Source organism: Mirounga angustirostris, unplaced genomic scaffold (assembly GCF_029215605.1).
Source record: "Mirounga angustirostris isolate CCGP_5_RB_7025 unplaced genomic scaffold, mMirAng1.0.hap1 SCAF_8, whole genome shotgun sequence".
Lineage (NCBI taxonomy): Eukaryota > Metazoa > Chordata > Mammalia > Carnivora > Phocidae > Mirounga > Mirounga angustirostris.
In genome coordinates this window covers 14,706,169-14,722,491 of record NW_026991716.1, presented here as the reverse complement: position 1 = coordinate 14,722,491, position 16,323 = coordinate 14,706,169, and the positions used below count along the sequence as shown (strand labels likewise).

At 43.8% G+C, this 16,323-nt stretch overlaps 1 protein-coding gene across 9 annotated transcripts in view; it reads left to right on the top strand.

The window, feature by feature from the left end:
* Positions 1–16,323, top strand: part of PHACTR1 (phosphatase and actin regulator 1) — a 316,524-nt gene that overhangs the window by 53,899 nt on the left and 246,302 nt on the right. The window lies entirely within an intron of this gene.

Genomic DNA, 16,323 nt, shown 5'->3' with positions numbered 1-16,323 from the left:
GCCTAATGGCCAAAATGTGGGAGGTGGGGGAGGGGTTCGCAGCGGCTTCTTCCAGGTGAGCCTGTGCGTGTGTGAGCCCAGGAGCTCCCCCAGATTCGATCTGAAGTGGGGCGGTGGAAGGGGTGCCGGGCTGCCAGCGACTCCGGGCTGAGGGAGCCAGGAACGAGGGACAGCTCGGCGTGGACCAGGCAGAAGCCTCTGCAGATGTGGATGAGCCTGTCCATTTCGCTGGAGCCTCCGGGGCGGTTCCGAAGCAGCTCACGGAGCCGAGTCCGGAGGGCCGGTGAAGGTCGCAGAAAAGTTTCGGGCAGCAGATTTTGCAGGGCAAGCATTAGCTGCTGGCCAGCCAGGAGCTCAGGGCCCGGCTGACACTCCCACCTGCTTGGGCAGGCAGATTTTCCTGGCAACCAGGCGGGGTTAGCTTGTTCCCTTTGCAAGAACTGGTATTAACGAGGAGCCCTCCGGTTCGCGGTGGGCCTCTGAAGTGCACAGCAACGAAGTGACGGCGGCTTGGCTAACGTCTCTTCAAAATTAGAGTCCCGCCAGTGTGATTATACTTTTCTTTGATTAAACTGTAAGAGAGGCCATGGGGGATGACACTGGGCATCCGGGAGGAACCCTGGGGCCATAGTAGGGCACACCAGTGCTGCCCCCGATCCGTGTGGGGGAGGACGTCCTTTTATGAGAAGCACACGCTTACCCACATGTGTTTGGTCCTTCGGTTCCTGCGTAAACTGATGACATTCCTGCAATGTACATGGACGAATAGGATGATGCAAAGCCAGACTTTTACCATATAATGTAATCGAGCATGAAATGCGGGCTAAAATATTTATTAAATGAATCACTGTGTTGACTGTATTGCTCCCCACGTGGGCTGCTTCCACAGCCTTGGGGGTTTATTTAAATTAGGAGCTCTAAAGGTCGCTATGGTAGGGAGAGGGCTGTGTCTGCACTCAAGGATGTGTGGTTATGCACACTTTCACTGGTGTACATGGTTGGGGGGAGGGGAGGCAGGCATGGATTTTCGCCTCCAGCACAGATTTCTGCTGGTAACCTGCATCATCTCTCCAGTCCCACACGCTCTGGAATGTCTTAAGGAGCTACCAGTGGATGTTCACATATCCTCTGATGCCACTCAGGTATTTAATTCAGAGGATTCTTGTATAGGGGAGACCTCGGACGCGGCTCATCCTGCCTTGCTGGTGTGTGGTGCACTCCCTTGAGTCGGTGGGAGGTCGGGAGTTGAACCCTTCTCCTTGTAGGGCCAGAGCCCGGAGCTGTACCCCCCACTGTCAAAGGCAGGGAAGTTCAGATTTCACTTTCTGCAAAGATTAACCTTGCCTGATGGTTTGTCAGGAGTGAGTGTTCTGTTAGATAAGTTCTCTAGATGCTATTTCCAATTCGACGGCTCTTTTCTGTTTGCCAGGAGAGTTAGCTCTTTGGAAGGAATGTGTAGTAAAGATTATAGTCACACAGACAGATTTGGTAGGGCTCCACAGAGGAGGAGGTTTCTTGCATTGTGTTCGACACCATCAATGTGTCTGGTCTCAGCGCTGAGGAGGCCAATTAGCCGCAACCAAGGAAAATTCTGGTCCAGCTGGAAAGCCTTTGCTTGGAAGTTGACACAGGCAGAATTTTACAGAGACCTTGCTCACTGACCTCTCTCTTTCTTTATATATATAAAGATGGCAGTTATTTTAAACAGATTTAAAAGCAAATTTTAATAACTTGCAGTGTAAAGGCAACCTATAACTAAAAATATTTGGCTAATATAGAGTACACCTTAAAAGAAAAAAATATTCCTGGCCAGTTGAACATATATTAAGGGTGAAATTACATTTTAGCAATTTGCATTTTACTTGAGTGTTTGGGGGGGGGGGGAAGTTCCTGGTATCCACTAGCTAGTATTAAAGATGCTTTGCTGACCTTATTTTAAGTAACCTTCTATTTTTAAAAAAATGGTAGAATACAGTTCACCGTTAATGGTCAAATACAGGTTTGTCTCAGAAATTTTTGCTGTTTTGGTTACCTTACTGAAACCATTTTCAAATCAGGAAACAAGTTTCTATGGCATTTCAGTGCTAAAGGCCAAGTACACAGAGCAAGGACAGGGTAGAACAAAAATTCAGACCCTTGTCTGTCTTTAAAATCAAGGTGCTTTCCACCATGCCATCAAATTGTGTTTTTTTTAAAGTGTCACCCACACTGAATATAGAAAGTTAGGTACTCTGATGTGCATGTATTATATACAGATGCAGTCTCAATAGGCCAGGTTTATTAGGATATGGAATTAGAAGGAATTGCAGAATTCCCGAGTACACGTAAATTTTTTTTATCTGCCTTATCTACTTGACAGAGAAGCTGGAACTGGTAGGAACAGAGGGAGAAAAACTTTTAACTAAATGGATTAGAAGTAATGTACATTGTAAAGCCACAAGAAACATGGCTAAGTCATCACAGGACTTCCACTGGAAGTCCATACAAGAATATGATTTAATTTACAAATAGTTAAAAATCAACTTCAGGGAGGAATCTATTCTAGAAGGCAAAGTATTTCTGGAGATAATTTTACACATATTTTCTATTCTCATTTGAATTCCTTTTAAGTCTATTAATAGTGAGGGATTATCATAGGAACAACAACATCATTAATCACTACTAAGATGTAATTTCAAGTAATTTTAATAGAAATAAGACATTTTAACATTTTAAAACACTTTAGAAATATTTTGAAGCTTCTATCTTGTGGCGTATTTTAGAAGTAACCAAATGATAGATTTAGAAATAAGATCTATTGATTACAGCTGCTACTCAGTGCCTTTCACGTGTGATTAATCAATATGTCAAGGTTGCCTTCATTTTACTAGATAGGATTTCTATTCAAATACTCACTGAGAAATTCACAAATCCATTGACTCACCAGACACATTTCCGAATTTCGTTTTAGGATTACAAACACCATGTTTTCTCGTAAATTCCAGTGTGAACTTTTGGAGTGACCATTGTTCCTGTTAATGACTGTAGGGCTCATCCAGCAAGACAGCCTTTTGGAAGAGAACACCGTTTGGGTTTCTGGGGGTCAAACGCTTCATCTTGCAGAGGAGAAAATTGAGGTGCATCATGATTAGATGAGCAGTCCTCTGTGACCTAATCATCACTTGGTGTCCGGGCTGCTCGTAGACTCTGTTCCTTCGTGAAGGAGGCAGATTCTAGTCTAAGACTGGGTCCCGGCCACCCCACTAGTTGGGTGACTGTAGGGCACCACCATATTAATTTATGTATGGAACTGTGTGGATTAATGAGATAACTGGCACAAAGCATTTAGCATAGCGCCGGGCAAGAGAAGGTGCTCAAGATACACTAGCTGTGATTACTATCATTTGTATTAATTATTACCACCGAGTCCAATTTCCTCTTGGGTTTTTCCTGCGCTACTTGGCCTCTTCCTTGGATTGGGTCCAAAATGAAAGCACTCATTCTATTCTATATTTAACAGTTAAAACCTATATTTCTTTTTTTTTTTTTTTAAGATTTTATTTATTTGAGAGAGAGGGAGAGGGAGAAGCAGGCTCCCCGCTGAGCAGGGAGCCCATTGTGGGGCTTGATCCCCGGGACCCCGACCTGAACCAAAGGCAGACACTTAACCGACTGAGCCACCCAGGCGCGCCTAAAACCTTTATTTCTAATAAAGCAAGTGAAATGAAAAGGAGACTGGGGAAGAGCCCCTTCAGCATTGCACAGGTCAAAAGTATTTTGTTGTTTTAAAGCTTTAACGATCACGACCAGCATGTTCTAGGTAAAAGGACTCAGGTGTGGATCTAAATTTACAATGACTAAGCGTTTTTTTGGTCTGTTGCATTATCAAAAAACATGGGCAAGATGAGATCCCATTGGTTCTCCGTGAGGAGGTCCAGGAGCTGAGAGAAGTAGTAGCTAGAGAATTTTATGGGCAGGGGCCCGATGGACACTCAGAGGCAAAGGGACAGCTCTGGAGGACTTGGCCTGAAGCAAGGGATGGACGCTGGAAAGTGCTTCCTTAGGGTCAGGAGAGGCTAGGAAGTGTTCTCACTGCAGCGGAGTGTAGGGGTTGTGTGTCACCCGGAGAAGAAGGGCACTTGCTCAAGCCATAGGGAGGAGAGGTGAGGAAGGGCTTAGGATGTTGGGACGAGTATGGAGCGGGGAGTTCTAATGCAGTTAATGGGCTCCTACAGCTCTGTTAGAGTATCATGTTCTCACACGATGGAGTTGTTGACTGATTCTTGTATAATTTATAAAATCAGCAGCTTGGATGTGCAGGGCCCCCTCGGCTGAGTACAACAGCCAGTTGATGAGTTGAAGAGCCCGGACGTTAGAGGGCGCAGCAGCAAGTAAACTGTGTAATTCTCCGAGGAAGCAGTTAACTGTGTGAGTAAAGCAGGAGGGCTTCCTAGAGGAGGTGATATATTTGAAGTAGGACACCACAGAGGAGTCCTTTTGGTAATGGAGAAACCATACACAACGATTGAAGCTGTAAAAGAGCACGACTTGTTCGGGAAAGGGGAGAAGTTCAGCAGGTAGAATTTGTGAAATGTCACAGGGGCGGGAAATGACATGACGTCGTTTGGAAACATGTCGAGGCAATTCATTTTCTCCCAGCAATATGTTTGTGAAGTTTTTTTATGTGCCAAGTTAAGTATTAGGAATATAAAAATCAGTAAGACCTTATGGTCTTTGCCCTCAAATACCGTATAAAGGAGTACATGGAGATCGGTAGACAAGGCGTATGCAGAAGTTTTAAAAGTGTTTGAGGGGCGCCTGGGTGGCTCAGTCGTTAAGCTTCTGCCTTCAGCTTGGGTCATGATCCCAGGGACCTGGGATCGAGCCCCGCATAGGGCTCCCTGCTCAGCGGGAAGCCTGCTTCTTCCTCTCCCACTCCCCCTGCTCGTGTTCCCTCTCTTGCTGTGTGTCTCTCTGTCAAATAAATAAAATCTTTTTAAAAAAATGTATTGATTAGGGGTGCCTGGGTGGCTCAGTCGTTAAGCTTCTGCCTTCGGCTTGGGTCATGATCCCAGGGACCTGGGATCGAGCCCCGCATAGGGCTCCCTGCTCAGCGGGAAGCCTGCTTCTTCCTCTCCCACTCCCCCTGCTTGTGTTCCCTCTCTTGCTGTGTGTCTCTCTGTCAAATAAATAAATAAAATCTTTAAAAAAAAAAAAGTGTTTGAGAGAGAAGGGTATCGTTTTAAAGGCAGAAAGGAGAGCATGGTCAGTCCCACCTTGGGCACGAAGGAGGTCAGGAAAATCCTGGGACAGTTTATGGAGTTCGGATTCCATCCTGTGATCCCCGAAGGCTGCACAGGGCTTTCTTGTTTCCTTGTTTGTTTTAAAGATTTTATTCATTCATTCATTCATTCATTCACTTATTTATTTAGAATGCATGCAAGCAGGGGGAAGGGCAGAGGGTGAGGGCGAGGGAATCTCAAGCAGACTCCCCACTGAACAGAGAGCCTGATGTGGGACTCGATCCCACGACCCTGAGATCATGACCTGAGCCAAAACCAAGAGTCAGACACTTAATTGACTGAGCCACCCAGATGCACTTGCACACGGGTTTTTAAGCAGAGGTGTGAACAAATTACCTTTTTAAAACTATCATTATGGAACATTGTACACATAGACAAAAGTAGAGAGAAAAGGACCATAAGCCCCTCTAAATTTATCACCCACATTGCCCCGCTCCTGTATTGTATTGAAGCATATGTGAGTGGGTTTTTTTTTTTTTTTTTTAAAGATTTTATTTATTTGACAGAGAGAGACACAGCGAGAGAGGGAACACAAGCAGGGGGAGTGGGAGAGGGAGAAGCAGGCTTCCCGCGGAGCAGGGAGCTCGATCCCAGGACCCAGGGATCATGACCTGAGCCGAAGGTAGACGCTTAACGACTGAGCCACCCAGGTGCCCCTGTGAGTGGGTTTTTATGATGGTGTTGCTGACAGGGCCGAGGCAAGGACCAGACAAGAGAAAGGGTATTTCAAGACCTTAAGCAGTCTAAGTGTCAAGAGACCAAGATCCTGTGATGCTGTTACGGACTCCTAAAAAGCCCCAGGAACACCAGCAATTCAAAGTCCGTTGGCCTTATTTTTAGCAAAGCTTTGAAATTATATGTGATTTTACTAATAATTTCCCCTTCCATTTTAATATCTTCTGATGCTTTACAGACGACATCTATAAATACTTCATTTAGGAAAAGAGAGGCTAAAAATATTTGTAAAATCTATAGCTTGAAATATACCCACGTCTAAAGGAGATAAAAAGGATTAATAGAGAAAATATACACATAAAACCATATTGGTGGGAGGAGGGCTCGATACTTGTTTACTAGCCCCAAACATTCATTTCTGCAGTTTGGCGATTCATATGAATGGTAAACACTTGTAGGTGTATAGAGTTTTTGGGTTTTGTTGAGAGCCGAAGGAGTGAGCTAGCCGGGGAGGGACAGAGAGAGAGGGAGGGGAATCTTAAGCAGGCTCCTTGCTCAGTGTGGAGCCCAACATAGGGCTTGATCTCACAACCCTGAGATCATGACCTGAGCCAAAATCAAGAGTTGGATGATTAACTGACTGAGCAGCCCAGGCGCCCCAGGTGTTTGGAGTTTTAAGCCCTATCTGAAAGGAGGAGAGGGACGAGCCGGTTGGGAGTTGCCTCTGGTAGCTCCCAGGTCTGTGCCAGCTGGGCTTTGTGATGAGATCCTTGTTGCAGCCGGAGGACCTGGGGGAGGAGAGGGGATGAGCTTCCCTTCAACCAGAAGGTCGGTAGGGGAGAAAAGGCCAAAGAGGCAGAAGTTGCAAAGTTCTGGGTAAGGCAACAAGGAGCTAAACGAGAATCGAGTAGTTGGGTTGGAAACAAAGACCTGAACAGTGGAGACAACCCAGCCAGAATGCTAGCAGCAGACCACGTGGAAGAAACTATGTGATGGGGGGGGTTTGCAGTCATGGTGTTTCTACATCTGAGGCCAGAGGAAAGCTAGAACACGGTATAACAAGCATTGATGGTGGCAGTGAACTTGATGTGTGAAATAAAGGAGGAGTTTCTGCTCTGAGAGGAGTTCGCAGTCTAGCAAGGGACATTGCCATGTGGAGGTATAGGCTAAGGATGCTACGGACACACAGGTGGGGACTCATTCTTCTTGAGAATGAAGGCCAGCGAGGCCAGATGGGAGGAGATGGCACTTGAGCTCAGTTATGGTGGGTGCATATCACTGGTCTGGCAGAGATGCCTGAGGGAAAGTGTCTCTCTGGCAGGACCAAGAGCAGAGACAGAAAAAGGTTAAGAGCCTCAAGGAGAGGGCACCAGTTGTAAACTGCTCAGTGTAAGGGTCTGTCTCATCTCTGCTCTTCACTGCTGTGTCTCTAGTACCTAGAACAGTACAAAGATGTTAGGCGCTTTAAAAAAAAAATGTGTTCAACCTAAGAATATACATGTAAATCAATTAATTTTTTTTATCTATTCAATAAATATATATTAAAGTGACTGCAGGGATAGTAGTTTGATATGACTTGAGTGGAGCATGCATGGGAAGGTAAACTGGAGCCTGGAGAAATGGGTAGAGGTCCATCAGGAAGGGTCTTGGCTATCATGCCAAGGAGCTGGGACATGTGCTATGATAGGATGCAAGAGCCCTTGGAAGATTTTAACAGCTTAAAAATTTTTATTTTTCCTTTTATTTATTTATTTTTCTTGAGAGAGAGAGAGAGAGAGAGAGGTAGAGGTAGAAAAGGGAGGGGAGGAGCAGAAGGAGAGGGAGAGCAAATCCTAAGTAGGCTCCATGCCCAGCACGGAGCCTGACTCAGGGCTCGATCCCACCAGCCTGAGATTATGACCTGAGCTGAAATCAAGAGTCACTTAACCAACTTAGCCATCCAGGCGCCTCTTAAATTTTTTTTTTATATTCACTGTTTTGTTTTTTTTAAACTTCAGGCCAAAATTGATAAAACAATTATAAGATACTTAAAGTACATGTTGTGATGATTTGATATACATTGTGAAAAGAGTCCCTCCATCCAGTTAACACATCATCACCCTAGTATTTACCTTTCTTCTGTGAAAATGTTTAATTTCTACTCTCCTTAGTAAATTTCAGTTATATAACACAGTGTTACCAGCTGTGGTCATCATGTTTTACATTAGGTCCTCAGACCTTAGTCATCTTCTAGCGGAGAGTCCAAATCCTTTTACCAACCTCTCCCTATGCTCCTCCCTCCATCCCCAGTCCCTGGCTACCATTTTTCTATTCTGTGTCTATCAATTTCACTTTTTAAATGCTTTTTAAAATTAAAGATTTTATTTATTCATTTGAGGGAGAGAGGGAGAGAGAGTGCACAAGCAGGGGGAGGGGCAGAGGGAGAGGGAGAAGCAGGGATCCCGACCTGGGGCTGGATCCCAGGACCCTGGGATCATGACCTGAGCTGAAGGTAGACGCTTAACCTACTGAGCCACCCAGGCACCTCACAATTTCACTTTAAAACAAGTTGCTGCCTAGAAGTGATACCATGCAGTATTTGTCTTTGCCTGGTGTATTTCGCTTAGCAGATTGCTCTCAAGATACGTCTGTGTTGCTGCAAGTGGCAGGGTATCCTTCTTTCTCTTGGCTGAATAATATTCCAGTGTGTATATACCACATCTTTATCCATTCACCCATTGATAGACAATTAGGTTGCTTCCACCTCATGACTATCCTGAATAATGCTGCAGTGAACATGGATATGCAATTATCTTGTCAATATCCTGTCTATATTTCCTTTGGATATATACCCAGAAATGGATAGCTGGATCATATGGTAATTCTATTTTTAATTTATTGAAGAACCTCCATACTGTTTTTTCTGTAATAACTGCATCAATATAAATTCCCACCAACAGTACCCAGGGTTGCCTTTTCTCCAGATCCTCACCAACACTTGTTATTTCTTTGTTTGCTGGTTTAAGACAATAGCCATTCTAAGAGGTGTGAGGTGATTGCTCATTGTGGTTTTGGTTTGCATTGTCCTGATGATGAGTGATGTTGAGCACCTTTTTATGTACCTGTTGGCCATTTTGAGTCTTCCTTGGAAAAATATCTATTCAGATCCTCTGCCCATTTTTTAATCGGATTATTTGCTTTTTTGCCCCTGAGTTGTGTGAATTCTTTTTATATTTTGGATATTAACCCTTCATTGGATATATGATTTGCAAATATTTTCTCCCATTTCAGATTGCCTTTTCATTTTGCTGATGACTTCCATTGCTGTGCAGAAGCTTTTTTTTTTCCTTTTAGTTTGATATAGTCCCAATAGTTTATTTTTGCCTTTTTTTTGCTTTTGGTGTAAAATCCAAAAAAAAAAAAAAAATCACTGCCAAGATCTATGTCAAGGAACTTATTTCCTATCTTTTCTTCTGGGAGTTTTATGGTTTTAGGACTTCCATTCAAGTCTTTAATGCATTTTGAGTTGATTTTTGTGTGAGGTGTAAGACTATGGTCTAGTTTCATCCTTTTGCATGTGGCTGTCCAGTTTTCCCAACACCATTTCTCGAAAAGATGATCATTTCCTCTGTTGTATATTGTCTCCTTTGTCATAATTAATTGACCATATATGCATGTTTGTTTGTTTTTTCTGGGCTCACTATTCTGTTCCATTGATCTGTATATCTGCTTTTGTGCCCGTACCATACTGTTTTGATTACTATAACTTTGTAATATAGTTTGAAACCAAGAAGTGTGATGCCTCCTGCCTTTAAAAAATAAAATTATTTAAAGAGAATGGGGTTGGGGGTGGGACAGAGGGAGAGAGAGAATCCTCAAGCAGATTCCCCACTGAGTGTGGAGCCCAACACTGGGCTTGATCCCAAGACCCTGAGATCATAACCAGAGCCAAAATCAAGAGTCGGACGCTTAACCAACTGAGCCACCCAGGCACCCTGCCTCCTGCCTTTTCTTAAGAATGCTTTGGCTATTTGGTGTCTTTGGTGGTTCCATACAAATTTGAGGATTTTTTTTTTTCCTGTTTCTATGGAAAATGTCATTGGAGTTTCGGTTGCTTTATTGAGATGTAATCCACACACCATACAATTCAACCATTTAAAGTGTTTAATTCAGTGGGTGTTAGTATATTCACAGAGTTTTGCATCCCTCATCAGAATCAATGTTAGAACGTTTTCATTACCCAAAAAAGAAACCCCACCCACCCCATCTTCAAGCCCACCCCTGCAGTCCTCCTATCCTCTTCTAACCCTAGATAACCAATATGCTTTTTGTTTCTATAGACTTCCCTAGTCTGTGCATCTCCTATCAATGGAATCATGCAACATGTGATCGGATGCCTTTCGTCTTTCACTTAGTATAATATTTTCAAGGTCCTTTTCCATGGTGTAGTCTGTGTCATACTTCATTTCTTTTTATTGCTAAATCATGGTGTGGATGTGACCTATTTTGCTTATCCATTAAGTAGTTGATGGACATTTAGGTCTCTACTTCGTGGCTGTATGAGTAATACTGCTGTAAGCATTCGTATACAAGTTTTAGTGCAGACGTAATTCTCATTTCTCCTGGGTGTAATTCTCATTTCTCCCTAGGAGTCGCATTGCTGCATCATATAGTAATGCTGTTCAACCAGCTGAGGAACCGTCAGACTCCTTTTCAAAGTGGATACACCCTTGGACCTTTCCACCAGCAATGACTATGTGAAGGTCCCATTTCTCTACATCCTTTCTAATACTTGTTACCTGTGTTTTTGATTATAGCCTCCCTAGAGGATTTTTTTAAAAAGAAAGAAGGTTCTGAGTTGGTGGTCAAGAAGAGAGTTAATGCAGTCTATTTCAGGAAGCCAGTAAGGTTTTTTAGAAAGCCTAGACACCTTACATAAATATATTTATATTACACTTTATAATTAGCACGTTCTTTCCTTGTGATCATCCCAGTAGCCTTTTCAAGATGGAGTTACTATTGTGACCATGTTAGAGAAGAGGGAACAGAGAACCAGAGCGCTCATGGCTTCCTGCCCGTCACGAGCTGATGCTCGTCCCTCTGGACTGTCCCTCTGGAGTCACCTCCACAGCCACTTTGGCTACTTCTGAGAGATGAACCTCTGAGAGGAGACTAGTTTGGTCAGCGAAATTCAGCTTCTTAATGTGATTAATAAATGTGGAAAGGACTCTTCAGAAAAATCTGGGCAAAAACCAACACCCACAGCAAACTGTCAATTCATTAAAAAGGGCAAGAGGAGATTATGTGGTGGAGAGTGTTTGGTTCGCATTAGGAAGTGTTGGGGACTTGGGTCACCTTCATCCTGCGTTTCTTCCCCTTGTAAAATGAATTTACCTCTCTTCCCTGAAGATGTTCCTGAGGTGCCTGAAATCCAGCTCCATCAGAGGTTGGTAAGCCTCGGCCCTCTGCCTGTTTTTGTAGGTTGAGAAGGTGTTGTTTGTTTTTACAATTTCAAAAGGCTGACCAAAATCAAAGGAAGACAGATATTTAGTGACATAGGCACTTAGGTGAAATCCAAACGTTGGTGTTTATAAATAAAGTTTTATTGGCACAGCCATGCACAGTCATTTATGTACTGACCATGGCGGCAGCTGCAGAGCTGAGTAGTTGCAACAGAGACCCGTAATGCCTTAAATACTTAGTTAGCTCCGACACCCATCAGTTTGCTGACTCAGCACCATATCTGAATTAGAATCCAGGGGGACCCTATCCTGTCGGTGACACTCACCTGAACTGCAGTTCTGGTCTCTCTCAGGGGCTACTTGATATCCTAGGGTGTCCAGAGGGACAAATTTAAAGTGAAGATCTACCTAAAAAAGAACAACTTGTGGGGATTGGGTCTGTGGATTATCTTTGCTCCCCATCCCCACCCTGACCTTTATGTGGGCTTCAGCCTGGCACATTTTACAAATGGACTGGATTTCAAATCCCACCTAAGAGCTCACCATCTTGACTCTCTGTTATTGTTTCAGCATGAACTTTAGAATAATCGCTTCTGCTCTTTTGGCACATGGAGATTTGCCTCCACAGTAATTATTTTGCAACCCACAAAAGTAATTATAAAATCAAATGATTATCTTCCAAACAAGCTGTAACCCCAGCCGTGGTTCTTGGAAGGGGAGGGGAGTTCCCATTCTTTAATTTTCATCTTTAGAGGTGTCACATTCTGCTCCCCTTGTCTCCCCCCACCTTACCTCCATTCTTGTGTTATTTCAAGTACAATAGCAATCTTTAATGAAGCAGCCTCTTCAAAACAATAGCCCTGCTCCAAGTTTATGAGTAGAAGGACAGAAGAGCAAGCAAGAAGAGGGAAAAGCAAAGCCTGATTTAATTCTTCGGGTAATGAGGGAAATAAAATTGCAAAAGGGAAAAAAAAAAAAAATTGCAAAAGGGAAGATCAGCCTACCAGACTACATTACTGGTTGGTTTGAGTTACTGGGAGCTGCATTATAGTGAGGCCTCCAGATTCTGAAGGTGTACTCAGTAAGGGTGGGCACAAAGGGAGGAATGAAATCTGCCCCGGAGTTAGCAACCATCCGTCTCTGACAGGCTGGGCACATACCAGAATTAGGTTATTTCTTGAGAGTCTTACAGTCTGTTTATGAGTGTTTGACATGAGCGACAGACACTGTACATAACATTTATATGTTTGGAAATTGGCACCTGTCTGATAAACTGAGCTACTTGCCTATAATGAAACAGATCTTAGTGACGGGGGACCATCACAGATTTGCTACACATTCAAGAATAGTCCTCGGGCGCCTGGGTGGCTCAGTCGTTAAGCGTCTGCCTTCGGCTCAGGTCATGATCCCGGGTTCCTGGGATCGAGCCCCGCGTCGGGCTCCCTGCTCAGCGGGGAGCCTGCTTCTCCCTCTGCCTCTCTCTCTGTCTCTTATGAATAAATAAATAAAATCTTAAAAAAAAAAAAAAAAGTCCTCTGCAAATTTCAGTAACTCACTAATTTGTAACTTTCTTTGCCAGCCCACTAAAAAAGTCAAACATGCCACAGCCGGGAACTCATCCCCCAAATGAACACCCAGTGAACCTTTTGGCTTGCCCAGAGCCCTAATGTTGTCACATCCCGAATAAATAGTGTGGTGCAGTTTCCTACCAGCCATGGTATGAATTATTCATGCACTATTAAGCAGCCTGTGGTCAGAACACCACAACCCAAAGTAAAACTGAATACAAAAGAAGAGATTTTAATATGTGCAGCTGAAAGAGCCCTTTGAGATGGAAATAGAAATGATGGGGGGGGGGCACCTGGGTGGCTCAGTCGCTTAAGTGTCCGACTCTTGGTTTCAGCTTAGGTCATGATCTCAGGGTCATAAGATCGAGCCCGCATCAGGCTCTGCACTCAGTGGGGAGTCTGCTTGAAGATTCTCTCTCTGCCTGTCCCCCCACTCTCGTGTGCTCGCTCGCTCTCAAATAAGTAAATCTTTAATAAAAAGAAAAAAAAAAAAGAAATGATGAGTTACTGGACCCCTCCCATCCTTGCCCAGGGTCTTTGAGATTGAATCATGATGTATATGTAGATTTCTTGTGATAGGACCATAGAAATAGCTTGGAATACCTGGTGCATGTAGTAATTTTTGGACTGCAGACCTGTGTTAACTTCAAATTTTTCTGAAAGGCGGAAGAGGGGAACATATAAAAAAAGGAACATCTGTATTCAAGAAATAAGGACACCAATGAGAAGAGAGATTCTTTGCAAGAAAACGTACAAGTATCTTGGAAGACCCCCATAGATAAGCCAGATGAGAGGGGGGTTGCTCTCCCTGCCCTCCCTTGGTGCCCTGGAATCCTAGAGATTTTTAGAACCACAGTTTAAATGTTGTTCTCTGCACATTTAGATGAGTTCTCTGCTCCATTTAGATGAGGTACAATGTATTGCAGAGTGAGTATTGCATTTCTAGAATTTAAACATCACATCCTAACAGCGTATTACACCTTAAAGTTTAATTCAGTGGAGATGAAACATCGACTAGAGCAGCTGTGATATAAATAAGGTATAATCAAATAGGTTATAAGGGGGCTGTGTGTGTGTGAGAGAGAGAGCGAGCGAGCGAGAGAGAAACATGCGCTGTAGATGCATACCCTACGGTAGAGTTAGCTTTGGGAAAATGTACAAATTGGCTGAAGAATTACATCATATATAACATTTTTAGATTCAAATCATTTCAGTAGGAATGTTTAATCTCACACCAACATTAATAGTGAACTCTTAAAAAAAAAAACAAAAAAAAACACAGCTGCTTAAAATGAGATCGGATCTGGTGCACAATCCCTTTCGCTCCCGTCTTCACATTGTCGATGGTCCTGAAACTCACCGCTGGATTTGTAAGCAAGTGATGAAGACCAAAGCAGAATGACATTTAGCATTTAAACCGTAAGTGTGACAGATGGGTCAGTGTTTGTTACTAGCTCAAAGTCCATAATTCACCATGAACAAAATGGCACAAATTTACTTTGAAAAACATCCCAGCCTAAATTACAGTAAGATTTAACTGGGAGGATTTCCACCATGATTTTGGAAAGCAGACACGGCTTATTTTTATTGCAAAATCCTAAGAGTGCAATTCCTGGCAGTGTTTACCATAGAGAAGGAATTAGCAGCCTCAAGGGGAGGGTTAGGAAAACAGAGAACCCTCTGGGAATCCGCTCCTACATCTCTGTTCCAATAGCCAGCAGAAACTGGCCTCAGACAAGTCGCTCAGGCCTGACCTCTCTTTCTCCTTGCGAAAGGGGGCGACGGATAGGAAGATGGCACTTGTTTTCACGGAGGGTCTTGAGGACATTCAGGAGGCATCTGGACCATTTTCAAAAATAGACACAGGGGTGTGTTTTGCTTTTAGATCCACGGTGCTAGCTTGCCTTACACATTCGGAAGGGAGGAAGGAGATGCGTTTCTCTTTTCCCTTCATCTCCTCCTCCCTGTTCCTTCGTGATGGTGGGCAGAAGAACAGAGGTCCAAATAGGCTGTATGACCTGTAGGACTGGGCCAATGACCGCTGTGTTATTTCAAGGTGAAAGAGCAGAGGGGTCCCCTGAGCGAGGTGAACAGATGGTGGCATTGTTGCAGCTACGCTGCTTCTGGCTGTGAGTGGCCCCCTTCCTCCCCTCCCCCCCCCCCCCCCCAGCCTCAGCCAAGCCAAGCCCTTCCCAGCCTGTGCAGGTCACTCTGAGGAGCAGTCTCCTGAAGGCTGAGTGAGAGACCGAGTACCATGCCCATGGCCAGCCCTCCTGCTCAAAAGACAAAGGCTGCAATATTCTCCAGCAAGGGATGGGCTGAGGTCCTCTGGGCAGTACAGATCCTCTTCAGAATTCATAGTCCTTGGCTCTTCAGCTATATCCGTAGAAACCACAGAGTTTTAAAAATGAACAACTCTGTCTATGACTTAGACACAAGGCGTTGGGGTGGATGAGAGAGCAGTCTGGAAATGGGTCACAAAATTGGGGGACTCTGAACCTCCACCTTTGGGTCTTGATTTGCTCCCATCCTTTGTTTCCTTCCTTTGCTTCCTTATGGATGTTCTGGGTCATAATCTGTTGGTTCCTCCCCAGCACAAAAGTTTAAATTCACCTTCCTGCTTGTGGGAAAACGATTTTTTTTTTTTTTTTTTTTTTTGCCTGGCGTTTAAATATGTTGAGGTCTGGACTGTTATAACCAGTCCAAGGTAATAAGGCAGAAAAGACACATTCTTCCATGCCATTTGGAAACATGGTCTGCCCAAATTCTGGGGTCTGTGCCCTTCCAGCAGAGACCAGCAGAAAGCACTCCCCTTCCTGCTAAAGACTTAAAGTTACGGGGGGCTGTGTCATGCTTCTCTGCTATTTCGTGTCCCAAAGCAGCTCTGATTACAGTGTGAGAAACTTTATAATTCAAGTTCTACAGTTCAATGTTGAGATGTTTGTCAACTTTAATGAGCTGTTTTCCAGAATGTGTTCGTGTAACACTCGCTCCTTTGGATGGTAATAGATGGTATGTGAAAAATTTCAAGATCAAACTAATTTGGAAAACCGAGCTAAAACAAAGTTAAGTAGCTTGTTTTAATCTCTGAGCCCGTGGTATGCCCATGCACATGGTGAAGGTTCACGGATGAAGTGTATCTACTCGTTTACCCAAATTTACCCAAATGATCAGTGTTTTTTGTTTCTGGGGGTGGGGAGAGCATCACAAGAGATGAATGCCCCAGAGGAAAAATAATGTGCTATTTCAGAATCCTCCCGTAGAAAATACCGTATCGATTGAATAGGTTTCCTACTTTGAGAGATACGGAATCCAACAGAACAATGAGGTTGGTTCATGAATATTTCCTTCCACCGG